The 21454-nt window shown below is 37.9% G+C and overlaps 1 protein-coding gene and 1 non-coding gene across 3 annotated transcripts in view; one reads left to right on the forward strand and one right to left on the reverse strand.

Annotated features, from left to right (window-relative positions):
- PCDH11X (protocadherin 11 X-linked) overlaps nt 1-21454 on the reverse strand; it is a 940417-nt gene that overhangs the window by 529372 nt on the left and 389591 nt on the right. The gene's annotated exons all lie outside the window — the stretch shown is intronic.
- On the forward strand, nt 10663-10734 carry TRNAW-CCA. The gene has a single exon. It is a non-coding gene; the product is annotated as a tRNA-Trp (tRNA).

Raw genomic sequence — 21454 nt, forward strand, 5'->3', positions numbered from 1 at the left:
ATGGTTCTGCCAAAAGCAAACAGCTATTTTGAAATTGTCTTCAAGGGTAACAAATCACCAGGTGAAAAATCAACAAGCTTGGAGCACTTAATTAGATCTTTTATCTTAATAATCAATAAGTCAAGTGAATGCTTGTGTGTTTAGGGAAGGGAGGAAGTGTTATAGAAGGGAGATGAGTTAACACTTAGAAAGCTCAAAGATTTAACAAAACCTGACATGAGATTTGCCAGATGGTTTGGTACTGGATTGTAAAACTTGAAACTAATCTTTGTTTAAGAGTTTTAATGGTTGTATATCTTTTATAAAGCCTCTTGCTCTTCTGCTATGGTGATTCTGCAAAATTATAGATCAGGCTTTAAAGAACAGCTTCTATGAGCAGAGTCTCCTTAAATCTCAGCTAAACTGAGCAAGAAGATTACATGTTATTATGATGTAGCACACAGCACAGCAGGATTTTCCCCCAGCAAACATAATGATGTGAAAATGGATAAAGCTATCACTCTGTGCAAAGAGGTCATCTATTGAAGAACAATGATTTTCACACAGATTATATGTACATGTTGAAACATTCACATTGCAAAAGCTTTTTCTTAATGTTTCTTTGAAGAACTCTGATCCTGACAAGCAATCAGATCTAGATAATAAGACTCAGTGATCTTATCTCTAGGAGGTGGCTTGCCCCAGGGCACTTGAGAGAGATTGTGTCTGTCACAGACATTTACTGTAAAAAAAAAATGAATTATAATATGTATTTACCAGGTAATTTATATTTAGTCCCAGCTTACTGATTTTATTTGAAGGAGACGACATTCTTCTCAGTTTTATATAATTTAAGTTTACTGCACATTAAAAATACATATTCTTATTAGCACACAAAAGACCAAAAAGGTAATACACAGAACTATAATCCTGTATGTATTTTCATATTTCATTATTCCTACTAAAAGCTAATTAATGCATGTGTCATAATAATGAGCCTCAAATATGCAGTAGAAGAGTTATGCCATCATCAGATTATTTAACACCAGATTGTTTGAATTTTCATCTTTTAAATATCAACAGTAACAGAATATACCAATAAATTATACTTAACACCTTTAAAGAACAATTTGTGTTTGCTTATCCACTAGATTAATTCTTGCTTTCAACTCTCTGATAATGACTGGAAATTACTCCTCAAAGTAGACACGGATATTTCAAACAAATCACTGATGATTATTTTGCAAGAGCTAGACCCAAATAAAGATACAAGTATGTACATGCATGGGCTTCCCAAGTGGTTTGATGGTAAAAGAATCAGCCTGCCAATGCAGAGGACACAGGAGATGCAAATTCGGTCCTTGGGTGGGTAAAACCCCTTGAGAAAGAAATGGAAACCCACTCCAGTATTCTGGCTGAAAAATTCCATGGACAGAGGAGCTTGGCTACAATCCATGGGGTCCCAAAGAGTCATACATGATTGAGCACATGTACATGCACAGGCATACACATGCACACACAGACAAACGCACATGTACATGCACAGGCATACACATGCACACACAGACACACACACACACACAATTATAAAATTCATTTAGTACTTTTCAAAGTAATTATAGTCATTGCAGTTACCATAAATTCCAAGAATACACCATGTAAGAAGAATCTGAGCTAATGTCTTAAATGATTTCAAATTCTTTAAAGGTGGCTATGAAAGCATTAAAAACTATTCTAAGCTTACAATTCAAAAATAACAATTATACATTTTCAAATATTTTATAAATTGTTAGAGAAAGGATGGGGTTGGTAGTAAACCTTTGCTCTAAAGTGCTTTTTCCAATAGGAATTGAAAGAGCTCTAAAGAGTGAGATTAACTGATTATTTAGCAGCTTAATGTAGGGTAATTTTTATACAAACATTAATTTTTATAATTTTTCTAAGACATGTAAGAGCAGAAATAATTCATGCATTTATTGCACATTTTAAAACATGTGTCTTTCACTTGGAAACATTCCCATGTATAAATCTCTTTAATGAAGAAATATATGATAATTTATTACATGTTATAACAATGTTTAAGTTGAAATATAAATATTATTGTGCAATTGGAAAGAAAAATACAGCAAGTTTGATCAAATGTATGCTAAAAATATTAAATTTGACTGCAATTTATCAAAAACTGTAGCATTCCTATTATCCACAGAAATATACACAGTATAGATGAAGCTAAACCCCTGAAGATTTAACTCTTTCCTGCAATGAAAAATATGACCCAATAAAAATTGTTTAAGTTATTGGCATCCTTTTTGTCTCCAATAAAGGAACTAGATCAGTATATAAACTAGATGCCATCATGAAGAGGATATGCTGTATATCAGTAGTACTAATAACCACATTCCCTGACAATCTCTGGTAAAGATAAATTAACCTTCCTTAAGAACACACACATAAAACAATGTCTTTATCTCTACCACCAGTCTGTAATCTTGCTTGCAGTAAGTTTTCCTAATGATTATGTCAAATGCAAAATCTCTCTTTCAGTTAAATATTAAAATCTTGATTGGTAATTCCTAAATATTAAACACATTTGCCCTTAACTATAAATGAAGTATAACTGTAGCATCTGTGTCTATTCTAACTTGCCATCATTCAGCCACAAAAATGATGACACCAATTATTTAAATAGAGAATGGAATTATGGACTTCTAGTTTTTTCTTCTAATGTTTCCCCCGTGAACACAAAATCTATGGAAAAAGGGTTGTCAGACAGCTGGTGGTCACAGCAATTATGAATTAGCTTTCTTCTCAAAAATCAAATTACAAGTCAAAAATTGCAAATTATATGCTTTTTTGTCTCCTTATATCAGGACATTAGATTCAAGTGTGGGACAGAGAGAGTGAATTGTCTTATTTCATTATGGAAATCATGATTTCCCTCAGGATTTATATCATAAGGCATAAAAAGAGACTTCTTCCCAACCATGAAAATTTAGTGAAGGTATATTAAGAATTTAGAAAATCTGTTTTCATTTCCAAATAAAGATTCACACATTTAGTAGATTCTTGTCTGAAAGAAAACTATCTCATGAGATTGCTGTCATGAAAGTCTTCTGAATTTTTCAAAGGTGCTACTTATATTGAATTTTTTGGCAACATGTGTGTGTGCTTAGTCTCTCAGTCATGTCCAACTCTTTGCGACCCCATGGCATGATCAAATAGGGATCTTCATTGCCACTATGAGAACTTGACTTTGTAAGCATAAATTCAATATTAAAGAATTAAAAACAATCCATGTAGACCCTATTTAAGCTACTAATTAAAATTAGTTTTCAAGATCAAAAAGCTTACTAATTAGCTACTTTAAAAGCATTCATCAGTATTGCTTGCTAAACATACATATATCTCCAATTCCTAGGTTGATATGAATAAATCAGTAATGAAATAAGGTGATTTCTACAGTTAAAAAATATGCTAGACTAAGGTATTGTTAAATCTAATTTCCTTTTGTAAGAACCTGCAGAATATTATATTAATATTATTATACTAAAGTCCTTCATAAAATAATGACATTTCTAATTCTTCAAGAGATCCTTCTGGAAATCTCAAGTGATATGCTAAGCAAATGTTTTGATCTGAATTTGTCTACAACCTACATCAATCAGCTAAAAACCTGAAACAAAGAGTAAACAGAGGAATGGAGAATAATGCAAATAAGTAAGAATGGAAAAATAAAAATATATATATATATATATATAAAATTAGTGAAGAAAGAAAGAAGTTAGCTGTCTGAAATATTACAGGAAATACTGTAGCTGAAATAGAGACATAATCTATATAACTTTGCCCCTATCCTAAGTGATTACTGAATTTAGATGGATAGTAAGGCAAAGGGGAAATATCCCAATGTCAACAACAAAAACTAAATAGAGTCCATATTAGCTTAATTATAGCAAATTTACCTTGACCAAAACAAAAGGAATAGTAAGCAAATATGAAAATGGAAGGTTAAAATTGGAATTAATTTACAAAGAGTAAAAAATTAGCACTGGTTATTTTTGTATTAGAACTTTAGGAAAAATTGCATATTATGACATTATAATAAAAGTAATAAAAGTACCAGCAAAGTAACAACATCACGATTATGTCTCTTTATAGGAAATTTTCTAAACCTATGTTAGATTAAAATTTCAAGTTTATTTCACAGTAGGTTTTATAGAAAATGGTCTTTAAGGACTAGCTAAAAAGGGGAAAAATAAAAATGAATAATCTATATTTCTGAGAAAGCAAACATTTCATATATCAAGAAATTTATGATCATGTATTATTATTATTATTTTCCCATTGAATGTATTGAGGAAACATCTATTTACTAGACTCATTGGAATCTTAAGAGAAATGAGCACTCATTATATACACACATGGGAACAATATTTAGACTGATGAGAAAGACAGGAACGTTGAGATCCTTTTGAAGTCAAGGGAAAATGCAATAATTTGGCAGTGTTTAGTGGGTACAGTGATTGCAGAAATAAACCAAATTAATAGCAAAGATTTTGAACTATTATTTTTAAGCTGCCTACTTTAACTCAAACTTAACCTGATTAAATAATATACCAAACAGGGGTTTTCAAAGAAGATATGAACGTAATGATTCTTCTAGCTCAAGACCTATGTGCTGCGTGCTTAGCTGCTCAGTTGTGTCTGACTCTTTCTGACCCCATGGACTGTAGCTCACCAGGCTCCTCAGTTTATGAGAATTATCCAGGCAAGAATACTGGAATGGGTTGCCATGCCCTCCTCCAGGGGATCTTCCCTACCCAGAGACTGAACTCAGGTCTTCTGCATTGCAAAGGGATTCTTTACCATCTGAGCCACCAAGGGAAGCATATTATGTTTTAAATTTCAAATATCTAATCAATTTGGCTATTTGCAACAAAATATTTTGTATATAAATAGTTTGAGTTGATAGGAAAAATAACAGTTTCGGAACACAGGGTTTAGAATCACACAGACCTGAATCAAATGCCTTTTTGTGCATGCTAATTTATTCTAAATTCTTGTACAAGTTAGTTAATTTATCTGAATCTTTGTTTCCTCACCTTTAAAAGGGATTGGAATGATGATTAAACAGATATATGTGTATAGCAATTACAATAGTACCTGGCATATATCATTAGTATTCAATAGATGCTGCCGTCTATTTCATGTAAGTCCAAAGCAAATATAATCACCTTGATCCATAATCAATGTTTGGGCATAAGAGGGTCTACTTTAGTTTCCTATTGACTCCAAGAAGGAAGAAAATCATAGTCTAATACAGTACTTCAGTCATAACATATCACCTCTTTGAGAATGACTTTGTAACAATTTACATCTCATTCCACATAATTTCACTTACACGATATCCTATGAAACAGCCTCAGACTACATTACTAATTATATTTCTCTCTCTGTCTTCCTCATACCGGCCCATCCACACTGTCTTCCTTGTTTCCCTTTTACTATATAACCATGTTCTGACTCCTTGTTCTTGTGCATTTTGAAATGTCTTCCTCTAGATTTCCACAGGGCTTAATCCCTGGAGAAGGAAATGGCAACCCACTCCAGTATTCTTGCCTGGAAAATCCCATGAATGGAGGCGCATTGCAGGCTACAGTCCATGGGGTTGCAAAGAGTCAGACACGACTGAGCAGTTTCACTTCACCTCACTTACTGCTCTCAGATCTTTGACGACATAGGAATGAAAGCTATGTCGAACCCAGACAGCGTTTTAAAAAGTAGAGACATCATTTTGCTGACAAAGGTCCATAAAGTTAAAGCTATTGAGTTTCCCTGGTTGCTCAGATGGTAAAGAGTCTGTCTGTAATGCAGGAAACCCAAGTTTGATCCCTGGATCAGGAAGATCTCCTGGAGAAGGAAATGGCAACCTGCTCAAGTATTCTTGCCTGGAGAATCCCATGGACAGAAGAGCCTGGAGAGCCCTAGTCCATGGGGTCATAAAGAATCAGACACGACTGGGAGACTAACACTTCACTTCACTTCATGGTTTTATTAGTAGTCATGTATGGATGTGAGAGTTGGACTATAAAGAAGGCTGAGCACTGAAGAACTGATGCTTTCAAACGGTGGTGCTGGAGAAAACTCTTGAGAGTCCTTTGGACAACAAGGAGATCAAACCAGTCATTCCTAAAGGAAATCAACTCTGAATATTCATTGGAAGGACTGGTGCTGAAGCTGAAACTCCAATATTTTGGCCACCTGATAGAAAGAGACAACTCACTGGAAAAAGACCCTGATGTTGGGAAAGATTGAGGACAAGAGGAGAGGGGGTTGACAGAGGATGAGATGGTTGGATGGCAACACTGACTCAATGGACATGAGTTTGAGCAAACTCTGGGAGATAGTGAAAGACAGGGAAGTCTGGTGTGCTGCAGTTTAATGGGGACACAAAGAGTCGGATACCACCTAGTGACTGAACAACAACACATATTTAAATTTGCAATTTTTCAATATGTTCTCACAATCTCTAACTTCCTTCTCTATTTTATTCAATAGTACTTAATATGTTGACTGTCTTCATTTTCTAAGGCCACTATAACAAATTACCACAATTTTGACTGCTTGAAACAACAGAAAATAATTTCATAGTTTGGGAGGTCATAAGTCCAAATGTGTTAGCAGATTCGGTCCCCTCTGGAGGCTCTCAGGGGAAATTTGTACCATGCCTCCTCTCTCCTGGCCTCTGATGGCTATTGGTAACCTTTGGCATTCCTTGACTTGGGGCTATATAACTCCTATCTCTGCCTCCTTCACATGGCCTTTTTTCTGAGTCTCTGTGCCTTCCCCTCTTCTTATAAAGGGCCTATCAGTGGATCTAACTGACTCCTCACCCACAATACATGAGATTCTTAATTATATCTGCAAAGACTCTTTTTCCAAATAAGGTCACATTTATAGGTACTAGGGATTGGAACTTGGACATGTCTTTTGGAAGGATACATATTAATCCACTAGATTAATTTAGTGTAAATGTGTTTATCTATATTTATTTATTCATCTATTTGTTCATTCTCAGTGTCCCCCTACTAGAATGCTGTCCATGACAAAGGTTAATTTTTTTGTTGTTGTTTATATTTGTGCCTTGTTTATATTGTGCCTCTGGCACACAACAGGAGCTAATAAATATGTGTTAAATAAATGAAGAAGAAAATGTGTATGAGACACAGAGGTTATCAAGATAATTGAAGCCAAAAGTAGAAAAAAGAAAAAAAAAAAAACAGGAAAAGAGAAGTTGAAAAATAGGGTCAGACTGTGTGAAGAAATACAGAAAAGAGTATAGCCTTTGAAGCCAAAAGTATTTACATGTGAAAGAAAAGAAAGGAAAAAAATAATCATGGTCACTTCATTTCCTGGAATAGGGACTGCTTTGAATAACTTATTTGTTAGAAATGAGCAAGCTGATGTTAAGGCTATGGGTTAAGGAGAAATAAGATCATTTTTTAAAAAATTATTCAATTAACATTAACTGAGAAGCTACTATATGCCAAACAGAGTTTAGGGTGTAGAGTCAAAGAACATAGCTGTCTGAGATTGTGTCATCACTACTATACAATGTTTGATGTGTTCCCATTCAGTGTCATTGTCTCAAAGATTTAGAGACATCCGAAAACCTAACTAACCTTCTGCCTCTATTTTCATTATTAAGTATTTTACAGATACTCCCAACACACTGAGTGTCAAGAATAAAAGCTGAAAATAGATATGTTAGCTTGATTACACTAAAATGCATATGATTACACTAAAAAGCATGACAGATATAAAAACATCACATAAAATGTTAAATGAAATTATCAAATGATATACTAAGAAGAAAGCAAAATAATATGCTTAGCAATATATGCTTTAAAATATGCTTGATAGAAAAAATAAAGTTGCATCTGCTAAGAAATATTTTCTAGACCGAGAGGATGATCAACAGAGATTTGCTACAGTGCCAATAAACTTTTAAAGAAAATTTCTGTAATGTGAATGCACACTATGTAATAGGCTGACAAAAATTTAACCATTGATAGTTTCGTATCTGTATAATACTTGAACAATAATAACTGCAAATCTATTGTTAAATTTAAATTTTAAATGTCCTTGCTTTCCATTATCATTTCTATAGAAGCTTAAGATAGACCATATATTCATTCAAAGCTCTAAAATAATTTAATGTATAAAAACTACTTTTAAGAGTGTCACCAGGAGTTAGAATCTTAGTCATATTGCTATATTAAAATCACTTATATTTGGATTTCTGCCAACCAAACTTGACCATCTGAAATTATATTTCAGGTATATATATTCATGGTGAAAATCACACAAATATGTGATTATATTGAAAGCATATTTTACCACAATGAAAGAACTTCCATTAGTCAAGTTCCTCCCTTGTAAATGTCATAAAATCAATACTTTTGGCATCATCTTTGAGATCACTTTTGTATATAAACTTGTTAAATGTGGATGTCTTTGTAAGCTGTCGAAAAGGTAGAGACAAAGATATTCATTTAATTTCCTTTCTTAAGCCCTTTGAGATTCTCCAGAATACATTTCAGACTCATCTTATCCATCCTCTCTCATTGCCAAATATGAAAATATGAATAAAAAAAGAAAATACAAATGAAATAATAGGAAAAATTAATAGGTGGTGTCTTCCTCCCATGCAATATTCTGTAGCTATTTGCAATGATGCCAGTTTTTTCTAATCAAAACAAAAAATGTTTGAGTGGCTGCCCTAGGATTCCCTTCTTTATAAACCCCATTTAGATTTGTTCTTCCTCAGCAAGTCCCCAACATAAATTTCCTTTCTGTATTATTCCATTAAATAGATTTTAGAGTTTTGTTTTCTCAGAACCATCTATAGTCAATCACAGGCTAATTTGATTAATATATCCTAAAGTATTCATCTCTTATTATGCTAATTCTTATTAGGCTGAATTCATAGAGACTAATGTCTTAATCCAACTTAATAACTATAATCATGAACTATGTAGAGGCTGAAAATGCCAATGAGGGAAGAACCTAGAGAGAAAAAGAGAGAAGCAGGAAATTAGGGAGATAGGACCCCCCAGTCCTATCTCATCATTTTCCCAATCACGCCATTCATATCTAGTCACAGCTTTCTCATCCTCTGTCACATAGATTATAGGAGTTCCTAACTCTCTCCTCATGGGTATATATAAATATAAAACCCACCCATGGAATGAGGTGACAATTGTTTCAGTCAGTTGTTCAGTCTCCTGGACTTTTCAAGGACTTTATGTAATCAGTTTTCATATATAAGTTTCACTCTCCTTGTACACTTCATCTAAGTCATCACCTTTCGCTTCTTATTTTCACTGACTGTAAAAATCCATATAGGGGGTTTTCAAACCTTTGATAACACAGAGAAGAATAAATACCCTCATGTTTATATTCAAGATTAGCCATGGGGATCCACGGGCTGTGGGTTTGATCCCTGGTTAGGGAACAAAGATGCTTCATGCAGTGTGGTCAAAAAAAAAAAAAAACAAGGTTAACCATAGTTTAGAGCAAACAAAAATCACTTGAGCCTTCATCCCACACTGGAAACAAATCATTCATGTTATTTAATAAAGATATGATAACATTTTAAATCACATATTCAGAAGTGTCCGCAATTTTTTCTTCGCTGAAATGAAAACCTAAACTTGCAGATTACTTCACAGAATCTATTCTTTCAACAGTACTGGCAGAATTATAAACAGCATAAAACTTCTACTTTTATAACTAATTTCTTAAAATATTAAGATACATATTTTGTCTTAGGAAGGATTTCATTATTTGCTTAGACGTTGACAGTGTTTTCCATCACCACTTTAAGTTAATTCCATTATAAATTCAACATTTTATAGTAGGTAGGATAATGACTCTTCCAACCTGTCCACATCCTAAACACTGAATTTGTAAAATGTTAACTTGAAAATTGGATTAAATTTAGGTACTTGCAGTTGGAGAGATTATCCTGGATTATCCAGGTGGATGCAATGTAATCACAAGTGTCCTTAGGAAGGAAAAAAAAAGGAGAAGAGTCGGAGAAAAAGATGTGAAGAGAGAAGTAGAAGGCAAATTGATGCAGCCCTGAGCCAAGAAATGCAAGCAGTCTTTAGAAGCTGGAAAAAAACAAGAAAACAGATTCACCCCAAGAGCCTCTGGAAGGAATATAGATAGGCCTGTTGACACCTTGATTTCAGCCACATAAAAATCATTTGGGATTTTTGATGTCCAGAAGTGTAAAATAATAACATTTTTTGTCTTAAGGCACTGGTTTTGTGGTATATGTTACAGTAACATTAGGAAACCAATACACCTACCACATGGTGAATTTAAACCATATATATTCTGAAATGTGTAAATATATAGGTTAGACACAAAACATTTTAAATGACAATGACAGCCCTGAAAATACTGATTAGTGCTGATTTGTTGGGATGTAAGAAAATTCAGTGGGTTTGGCAGCACAGTATCTACATTTCCACTAAAGCTCAAAATATACAAAATTTCATGAGTACAGGTCGCCATGAACTGTGCAGGACACTTAAGGATACTTCACATGAACATTCATTCACTCATTTATTCAGTAAATATTTAATAATCACCTAATAAATCCTATGGGCTTCCCTGGTGGCTCAGAGGTTAAAGTGTCTGCCTCCAATGCGGGAGACCCAGGTTCGATCCCTGGGTTGGGAAGATCCCCTGGAGAAGGAAATGGTAACCCACTCCAGTAGTCTTGCCTGGAGACTCCCATGGATGGAGGAGCCTGCTAGGCTACAGTCCACGGGGTCGCAAAGAGTCGGACACGACTGAGCGACTTCACTCACTTCACTAAATAAGTACTATACACTGCTCGACATATGGACAATTGTGAATAAGACCATCAAAATTTCTGCCTCATAGAGCTTATATTCTGCAGCAAGTGTGAAAGAAATAAAATCAACAAAATGCATAGTCTGTATGCTTTTAGAAAGGAGAGATTTAAAAAAAAAAAAAAAAAAAGCTTTCCTAAGAGAACAATGCAAAGAAATAGAGGAAAGCAACAGAATGGGAAAGACTAGAGATCTCTTCAAGAAAATTAGAGATACCAAGGGAACATTTTATGCACAGATGGGCAAAATAAAGGACAAAAAAGGTCTGGACCTAACAAAAGCAGAAGATAGTAAGAAGACATGGCAAGAATACACAGAACTTTACAAAAAAGATACCAATTACCCAGATAACCACAATGCTGTGATCACTCACCTAGAGCCAGACATCCTGGAGTGTGAAGTCAAGTGAGCCTTAGGAAGCATCACTATAAACAAACCTAGTGGAGGTGATAGAATTCCAGTTGAGCTATTTAAATATTAAAAGATGATGTTGCTAAAGTGCTGCACTCAATATGCCAGTAAATTTGGAAAACTCAGCAGTGGCCACAGGGCTGGAAAAGGTCAGTTTTCATTCCAATTCCAAAGAAAGGCAATGACAAAGGACGTTCAAACTACCACCAATTGCATTCATCTCACACGCTAGCAAAATAGTGCTCAAATTTCTCCAAATGAGGCTTCAAGAGTACATGAACTGAGAACTTCCAGATGTTCAAGCTGGGTTTAGAAAAGCCAGAGGAACCAGAGATCAAATTGCCAACATCTGTTGGGTTATTGAGAAAGTAAGAGAGTTCCACAAAAACATCTACTTCTGCCTTATTAACTATGTCAAAGACTTTGACTGTGTGGATCACAGCAAACTGTGGAAAATTCTTCAAAAGACAGGAATACCAGACCACCTTACCTGCCTACTGAGAAATCTGTATGCAGGTCAAGAAGCAACAGTTAGAACTGCAAATGGAACAGTGGATTGGTTCCAAATAGGGAAAGGGGTATGTCAAGGCTGCATATTGTCATCCTGCTTATTTAATTTTATGCCGAATACATCATGTGAAATGCTGGGCTAGATGAAGCACAAGCTGAAATCAAGATTGCCAGGAGAAATATCAGTTCCCTTAGATAGGCAGATGAAACCACCCTTATGTCAGAAAATGAAGAGGAACTAAAGAGCCTCTTGATGAAACTAAAAGAAGAGAGTGAAAAAGTTGGCTTAAAAAACTTCAACATTCAAAAAACTAAGATCATGGCATCCAGTTCCATCACTTCATAGCAAATAGAGAAACAATAGAAACAGTGATAGACCTTATATTCTTGTGCTCCAAAATCACTGCAGATGGTGATTGCAGCCCTGAAATTAAAAGATACTTTCTCTTTGGAATAAAAGCTATCACCAACCTAGACAGCCTATTAAAGGCAGAGACATTACTTTGCTAACACAGGTCTGATAAAAGTCAAAGCTATGGCTTTTCAGTAATCATGTATGGATGTGAGAGTTGAACCACAAAGAAAGCTGAGAGCCAGAAAATTGATGCTGCTTAACTGTGGTGTTGGAGAAGATTCTGAGAGTCCCTTGGTATGCAAGGAGATCCAACCAGTTCATCCTAAAGAAAATCAGCCCTGAATATTCATTGGAAATACTGATGCTGAAGCTGAAACTCCAATACTTTGGCAACCTGATGCAAAACCTGACTCCTTAGAAAAGACCCTGATGCTGGGCAAGATTGAAGGTGGGAGGAGAAGTGGATGACAGAGGATGAGATGGTTGGATGGCATCACTGACTCAATGGACATGGGTTTGAGGAAGCTCTGGGTGTTGCTGCAGCCCATTGGTTCACAAAAAGTTGGGCACGACTGAGACAACTGAACTGAACTGAACTGCACTGAATGCTGTGGGGCAAAATTCAATGCAAATCAGAGGGGCAGAAATTTCTAGAGAGTATGGTTGCTATTCTACATAGACAGATTAAGGAAAGTCTCATTGAAAATCTGATTTTGAGTACAGACCTAAAGGAGTTTTTTGTTTTTGTTTGTTTGTTTGTTTGTTTGTTTGTTTTTAAGCAAGCTATAGGGATATCTGGGGAAAGGGAGTCCTAAGCAAATAAAGCAGCAAGAATAATATTCCTAACACAAAAGAGTGATATGCTAGATGTGTCTAATGAACAGTAAAGGGACCACTGTATATTGAGTATAATGATTAAGGAGGACAGAAACATATGAGATTAGAGAAGAGACACAAGGCCTAGAAAATCATATAGGGTCTTTCAGACCATTGAGAACATTGACATTTATTCTGAGTGAGTGACAAGGAATTGGAAAATTTTGAACACAGGAGAGACATAATCTGACTTGAGTTCTTAAAGGGTTTCTCTAGATGTGTGTAAATAGATTGGAAGGCAACAGGAAATGTAGGGACGCCTGTTAGAAAGTCATTTTGATAATCCAAGAGGGATATGATGATGGTTTGGACGAAGGGGTTATCAATGAGTTAATCAAAACCAGCTGGATTCTATATAAGACAGAGCCCGCAGGAGTTGTTAAATGATTGGATATGTGACGCTACAGAAACAGAGGAGTAAAGGCGGATCCCAAAGTTTCTTCAGGACCAATTGAGATGGCAAAATCTCAGGAAGAGCAGATCTGGAGGGAGGGAATCAGGCATTGAGTCTTGGGTATATTGTTAGAAAAGCCTGTAACACATTCAGGTAGAAACTCTGGAGTTTGGGGGAGACGGACAACTGCGGGATATACATTTGGAAGTCATCAGTATGCAGATGTTATTTAAGCCATGAGGCAGTATAAGCCCACCAAGAGGGTGAGAATTAATAGGAAAGAGAAGTTCAAGCCTTTCCCCCTGCAATGTAGAGAGGCTGAGAAGATGACGATTCAGCAACAGACACCTGAGAATGAATGGCTTTGGGGTTAGAGCAACAAGGGACAGTAAAGTCCAGGAAGCCAATGGAAGAAAGTCATTCAAGTAGGAGTGAGCGACCAATCTAACCAAATGCTACAAGCAGATCAAGTAAGATGGGAATTTTGAACTGATCACTATATATAGCCACATAGAGATAAGTATTGATCTTGCTATAGCTACTTCAGTCGAGTAGTAGGGGAAACTCCTGATTGGAGGGGGGATAAGATGTCTGTCAGGCTATCCAAACATTTTTCAGATTTTTACAACCATATTACTCCTAACTGCTTTCTGAATAAGTTACAAAAAGATAGCATGATACAAGCATGGAATTCATTTTTAATACTGCCTATTCCATTACGTAAGTTACACATAAAGTAATCAGCGTTTTCCTAACAAGAAATTGTGATATTTTTTATACCAAACATTTTTCAAACAACTGAACAATTTTTCACTATTTTTCTTTCTCCATGTTATTCTAATTATATGCTAAGCAGTTTAGACATGTGTCTTTTTTATACAATGTTTTTATGGTCAGTAGTAATATAGTTTTATGTTCACTTTTTGAAATTCAGATAGATTAAAATTTTCAAATCTTTGTGTCATCATTAGAGATGGGTATATACAGTAAAATAAAGCAAAAATGCTTCTGAAAAGAGGGTTACTTGAAGTAGTCTGCCTTTTGTAAAATGAAACCTGATGCCTTTATGTGTTTATATCCTTCATAAAAATGTTATACTATAATTATTAATATCCATTTGCTTTAAATGGTCCATGTTGTCTTGTTTATATACAGAGTGAAATGGAAAATTAAAGAAATAATTCAAATACTTTAAGATAAAAAAGTACAGCTTTACCAGCTCCTAATTGAATACTGTGTTTTTGACTCAATCTGTAGTTTCTATCAGCAGGAGAGTTTTACACCTATTACATGAAGAGATGCTCATTATATATTGTGAAGTTGATATTTTTTTTTAAGAAAAAAAAAAAAGCTTTTGCTTCTGTTAGTTATAAATTTCAGAAAATGTGATCTTTTGACTTGGGATTACTAAGTTGTTTCATTCTTATACTTTCTTATATATGTGGAGAAACATGAGAGATATTCTTGACTGAGAAACAAAATACATGCTGGGAAAAGCTGATGGAGAAAAGAAGCATTATCTGAAAGCATTTCGTATGAATTCATGTGTTTAATATTAATGATGGCAGTGAAAGATTTTCTTACCCATTTTACATGAAATGTTTTATTTAACCCTGAAATAGTCTCTGATTTGAAACAAAAGAACCTTTTCTTTATAACTTTTAGTCTTAATGATTGTGAAGTTTGTTTGGCTTGTAATACATAGTGAAATTCATTATTTCTATCATTAGATGAGGGCTTTTTCAAGCTTGAGAAATATCTGTCTACACTAAGGAATATTCCCATTGTCCTTGGGAAGTCAGTATGAACCTTAATATATGTAAATTATTAAATAAGACTTAGAACCTGGAAACCATGGATTATAGGACATAAGTGAAAACTGCACAATTATCTGATGAATTTTAAGCAAGGCAAAAAATCAATTTAGAGATACATTTTCAAATATATATTTCCAAATTACATGAATTTACCATAATATTTTGTCATATTCAAAGTTTTTAAAGTATGTAGCCATCATCAAGCCACTGCATTAAGTAATACAGAATAATATCATAAAAATATGAATACTAAATAAATTCATGTTTTAATTTTTGAGATCTGTCTGCAGCTAGATGTGATTCTATGGTTATAGAATATCTGAAGCAGGAAAGGATGGATGCAAATGATGAATATCAATTGAACATCTATAGACATCCTAGTTTACTGAATAATAGTCACTGGTTATTCACCATGTACCATTGAAACGCACACTGTTGTGTGTTAACAATAAGCTATAGGAGTAGGAAACAGACAGAATAGGCTCCATCTTGAAAGCAGGACTCCATCTTGGGCCAGTCTGTGGACTTGAGCTATATGCCCAGTATCTATGGAAATAACATACCAACTGGAAAACCAGACCCCCTGGGTGGAAGAGTCCAAGGGCTCGTGCCTAGACTCTCTGTTGCCTAAAACAATACCCTAATTATCTGTGTAACTGGATAGAGTCATAAATTCTATTATGCTTATTGGAGTGTGACCATAGGTCTATTGATAATTGTCCACTGTTAACTAGGCTTAAGGCATATGAATCACGGGTTAACTTTGATTGTATCTTTCTTTTCCTTTGTTCAGACTAGTTTCAGGGAATTTGGGGAGGTGGGTTTGAGCACGTACACTTAGGGTATATAAGGTTTTCACAAAACCTGGTTGGGGTCCTTGGCTAAGGGGAGACTCTTTCTTGGGCCCACTGGTGTAATAAACTGCACTTCACTATCTGCATTGTCCTTCTGAATGAGTCTATTTCCCGGAACACGTGGCTACATTTGGTGCATTGGCCAGGAAACTCCTCACTTTGAGGAGAAAAGTCCCACTTGGGACTACTCTGAGGTCTTGTGGCTTGAATCTTCTAGAGGGAGGAAGGTGCCTCACCCTTCTGGAAGGATTCTGCTTCTCAATGCCTGGACCTGTCACGTTAGCAGGTAGTGGATGGCAGCAGGGGAACTGAGTGCTCAGGTGAGGAGGAACCCAACCGTCAGGGGGTTTCAGGGGGGGTCCAGGGTCAGAGGGGGCCTACCCCTCTGGGAAGGACTAGAAGGGACATGGACCCATAGGAGTCTGGACTAGGCAGGTGGTGGAGATTGCTTGGTACAAAGTTCGACAAGCGTTTTAGGGCTTAGGAAGGAAATTTGTGAATGTCATTTAGGAGGTGGTGTCCACACCATCTTGGGGAAAATTATTACCAAGCAATCATCAGGGGACTGTTAGGAGAAGAAACTTGGGCTTTGTGTGCTAATATTCTGCCCTCCCGGAGGAAATGTCCCACCTGCTGTGGAATTCTTGACCCCCTCGGAATTGTCAGGCTAGAAGCAGGGGGATATATAAATGAGTACAAATTGGCTTTTCCTGAGATGGCCTGGGATGTGGGATATTTAACCCATCTGTGTTTTCATCTGCACCCAATCAAGCCCAGCAAACCAGAACGGACTTTAAAAGTTAAGGGAGAAATGGTCTTGGAGCACGTGGTATTCTGGTTGGGCCATGCCAACTGGCAGGTGAAGACATGCCAATCTCCCTTCTCCCTCTGGGACCTGGCAGGTTAAGGCCCTTCTTATCCCAATTAGGAAGGAGGCGGAATGGCAATGTAAGTATTTCTTTGAGTGAAAATATCAGAAGTGCATAGGATACAGAGAACTTTGTAGGCAGAATGAAATGGAAAATTAGAAGAAGGTCTGAGAAGGTGAGCAAGATGTGAGGAAATGAATCTAAGGCTACTGTATTGGAGTGCATTATTAAAAATTTAAAGGAGGGATTTGGAGGAGACTATGGGTTGAAGATGATGCCACAGCCTCCACATACTCTGTGAGATAAAATGGCCCCCTGTGGGAGTAGGATGGCCACCAGAGGACACCATGAACTGAAAAACAGTGGAAGCAGTCTATACAGTAGTCACAGGAGAGCCAGGACACCCAGATCAATATTCATATATTGACTCATGGCAAGGGTTAGCTCAAGACCATCTTCCTTGGGTGAGGTTCTGTATCCAGAAGGGATAGGGAAAAATATTAATGGCACAAAAATTGACTGATGATAAAAAAGAAATTCTACAGGATTCGGATAGGGATGACCTGCCCCCTCCTCCATACTGGATGATGACATGCCCACCGCCCAGTACTCCACCAGGACCGGAGTCTGCCTTAAAGCCCAATCCAGGGCCAGGTGAAGTTCATGCAGCAGCTGCTGTTCCTAGGGCAGCTCTCCCAGAGATTGTAGAGCCACTGTTTTGGCAGGCTCCGATCCCAGAGATGGAGACCTTTGGTCAACGCCCCCAGGATTCCACCTCAGCAGGATCTCCTAGATTGTATCCACCTCTCCCGGGGAGCACTGATGGGAAGGAGGTAGAAAACACAGGAATTAGAGGCTGCACTCTGCCAAGGAATAGGGGGAAAGAACCCCACTACAGATGCCCCTCAGAGAGCTACAACAGCCTCCGATTCAGGATGCATGTGGGCACTACCATCAGTCCCCTGTAGACTATTCTTACCAGCCATTTTCCTCTGCAGATATATTAAACTAGAAGAGACACACTTCACCATATTTGGAGGAGCAACAAGCCATGATTAGACTAACAGAGACTATGTTTCAAACCCACCGCCCTACATGGGATGACATAATCCAATTACTAGTCTCCCTTTTCAGCACTGAGGAAAGACACAGGATCCTAACTGAGGCCAGAAAATGGTTAAGAAAAATGGCACCTGAGGGTACTGCAAACCCCCAGCAGTGGGCAGAACTAGCCACCACGGATGAGAGGCCCAACTAGGACTTTAACACAGAGGAAGGGAGGGGCCTCCTGGAGAGATATCGGGCAGCTATTTTACAAGGCCTCAAGAGGGGGGCCCGAAAACCTATGAGTATGGCAAAACCCTCCAAAGTGAGTCAAAGGGAAAGTGAATCGCCCTCTGAGTTCTATGAAAGACTGTGTGAGGCCTTTAGAGTTTATATGCCAATAGGTCCAGAGACTGCTGGGCCTCAAATGGTGAGGCCTCAATCCTCACCTTGTGTCTCAATCCTACCCCGAAAATATCAGATGGGGAGACACCAAGTGATTCATGAATTTTTATATATCCCTGAATGCCAGTACCTTTGTTGGGAAGAGACTTGCTGTCTAAATTGGGGTCACAAGTGACCTTTCCCCCCATGAAAGGCCCACTCTTCGAATGGGCTCAAACACCTATTTACTCTTCCTCTCAGTAACCCCTCAAGATGAGTGGTGGAGAAGGCAATGGCACCCCACTCCATTACTCTTGCCCATGGACGGAGGAACCTGGTAGGCTGCAGTCCATGGGGTCGCTAAGAGTCGGACACGACTGAGCGACTTCACTTTCACTTTTCACTTTCATGCTTTGGAGAAGAAAATGGCAGTGTTCTTGCCTGGAGAACCCCAGGGATGGGGCAGTCTGGTGGGCTGCCGTCTATGGGGTCGTACAGAATCGGACATGACTGAAGCAACTTAGCAGCAGCAGCAGCAAGATGAATGGAGGTCCAGGAAGGGAATGATCTTCCTGCTTGTAAAAGAGGTCCCAGTGGTAACAGAACTCAAACATGGTACAATTATGTCAGCACCCGCTTTAGACCCGCCAGACCTTGCTAAGCCATTTACTCTTTATGTGACTGAAAAGGACAAGGTGGCTATGGGAGTGTTGTCCCAGACTATGGGGACATGGGACAGACCAGTGGTTTATCTCTCAAAATGGCTGGACAATGTTGCCATTGGGTGGGCAGGATGCTGACGGGCAGTTGCTGCAGTTGCCTTACTGGTCCGGGAGGCAACCAAGCTGACTTTGGGCCAAGATTTGATTGTAAAATTCCCACGTGAGGTCAACACTCTCCTGCGAGGGGACCCCCATAAATGTTTGTCGACATCCCGGATTACTCAATACCAGGGACTGTTATGTGAGAACCCCCATGTTACTATTGAGCCTTGTCAGGCCCTGAGTCTGGCCACTTTCCTTCCTGTGGGAGAAGGTGGGCCCTCACATGATTGCAAGGAAATCCTAGAAGAAGTTTATGTCAGCAGACCTGACTTGAGAGACCAGCCAATCCTGGACCCAGATTTGGCCCTGTACACCAATGGCACCAGCCTGGTGAAAAAAGGACAATGACTATTGGGATATGTGGTAGTCATGGAAGAACCCATCATTGAGGCTAGCTCTCTGCCTTCACACTGGTCTGCTCAACAGGTCAAACTATATGCTCTCATCCAGGCCCTCCAGCTGCCAAAAGGTAAGAGGACAAACATTTACACAGATTCCAGGTATGCTTTTGCTACTTTACACGTACATGGGGCTTTATATAAAGAGCGAGATCTTCTGACAGCTAACAGAAAGGACATTAAAAATAAAGAAGAAATCTTGACTCTATTAGAGGCTGTATGGGAACCTGAAAAGGTAGCAGTGATGCATTGTTGGGGTCACCAAAAGGAAGACACCCCCACAAACATAGGGAAACGGACTAGCAGATAAAGCCACAAAACATGTGGCTGAGAAATTTGGGGCTGCTGGTGGGGGAATCTATCAGAAACTTTGTATTCCCAAAAATGCCTGAGTTAACTTTGATTCTCCTACAGTATACCCTGGCCCAAGACCAGCTGGCTGAAGCAGAAAAGGCCACCAAAAATGAAAGAGGTCAATGCTGCTCCTGGACATAAACAAAAACCTCCAGAAATACAGTTAAAAGGCACTCTAAGTGGACTTTAAATGCTGCCAACACTCATGGTATGTAGCTTCTCAAGATATTTGGAGGTTTTCCCCACCCTAACTGAAAAAGCAAATGAAGTGGCTCGCTCTCTGCTTCGAGAAATAATCCCCAGATCCAGGTTCCCAACCCATATAGGATCAGACAACAGCCCTGCCTTTGTAGCTGACTTAATTCAACAGGTATGTAAAGTTCTAAATGTCAAGTGGAAATTACATACGGCATATAGGCCCCAGAGTTCTGGGATGGTGGAACGAACCAACCAGACACTTAAAAGAGATACTCTCCAAGTGGATCATAGAGACCGGCTGCTCCTGGGTGGACTTGCTTCCAACGGCTCTGCTCAGACTCAGGGTGACACCATGGCTCCATGGCTATTCTCCATATGAAATTGTGTATGGGAGGCCCTCTCTCATAATAAAACAGGTGTCAACAAATTTGCCTCAGGTAAGGGGAGATGAAATTTCACAGCAGATGGAACAACTGGGTAAGGTAATAAATCAGGTAACTAAGTTTGTACAAGAAAGGGTGCCATTCCCCCTTGGGGGACAGATTCACGAATTTGTGCCTGGGGATCAGGTGTGGGTCAAGGATTGGAAACACGACTCCTTGGCCCCACATTGGAAGGGTCCATATACTGATTGTTCTAACCACCACTACAGCAGTTAAAGCTGCAGGTGTCACTCCCTGGATCCACCACATGAGGATGAAGGGAGCGTACCATGAAGACCCGAAGGATGCTGAGTAGACTACACAAAAGGACTCCACTGATCCCCATGAAACAAAGATCATCTTAAAGAAGAAAAAGAGATGAAGCTCTACAATCAACTGCTGCTACAAGGACTTACCAGTATCATCTTGAGACTAACCAATGTTTCAGCACAAGGAGGGACCTGTGCTATAATTAAAGTTGAATGTTTTGTATATATATTCCTGATTTATCTGGCAATATATCAGCCACCTTAGATGACATGAAAGGTCAGGTAAAAGCTATGTCTGTTGATAATCTTCCTTTTTGGACTTTGGTCCTATCTTGGGTGAAGGGTGATTGGTGGAAAACTATATTTACCATTGTTATAGTTGCCTTGATAGTTCTTCTTTGTGAACCCTGCATTTTACAATGTATTATGAATTTTGTAACCCAAAGGTCAGTGTCATTCTCCTAAATTGGTGGTCGGAGAGCCAGGGTGCAATATATCCCTATGATTGATGCTCATACTATGAAGTAAGAGCATCAAGAGGGGGGAATGAAAGAAGAAACAGACA

The sequence above is a fragment of the Cervus elaphus genome, chromosome X, assembly GCF_910594005.1.
Source record: "Cervus elaphus chromosome X, mCerEla1.1, whole genome shotgun sequence".
NCBI classification, from domain to species: domain Eukaryota; kingdom Metazoa; phylum Chordata; class Mammalia; order Artiodactyla; family Cervidae; genus Cervus; species Cervus elaphus.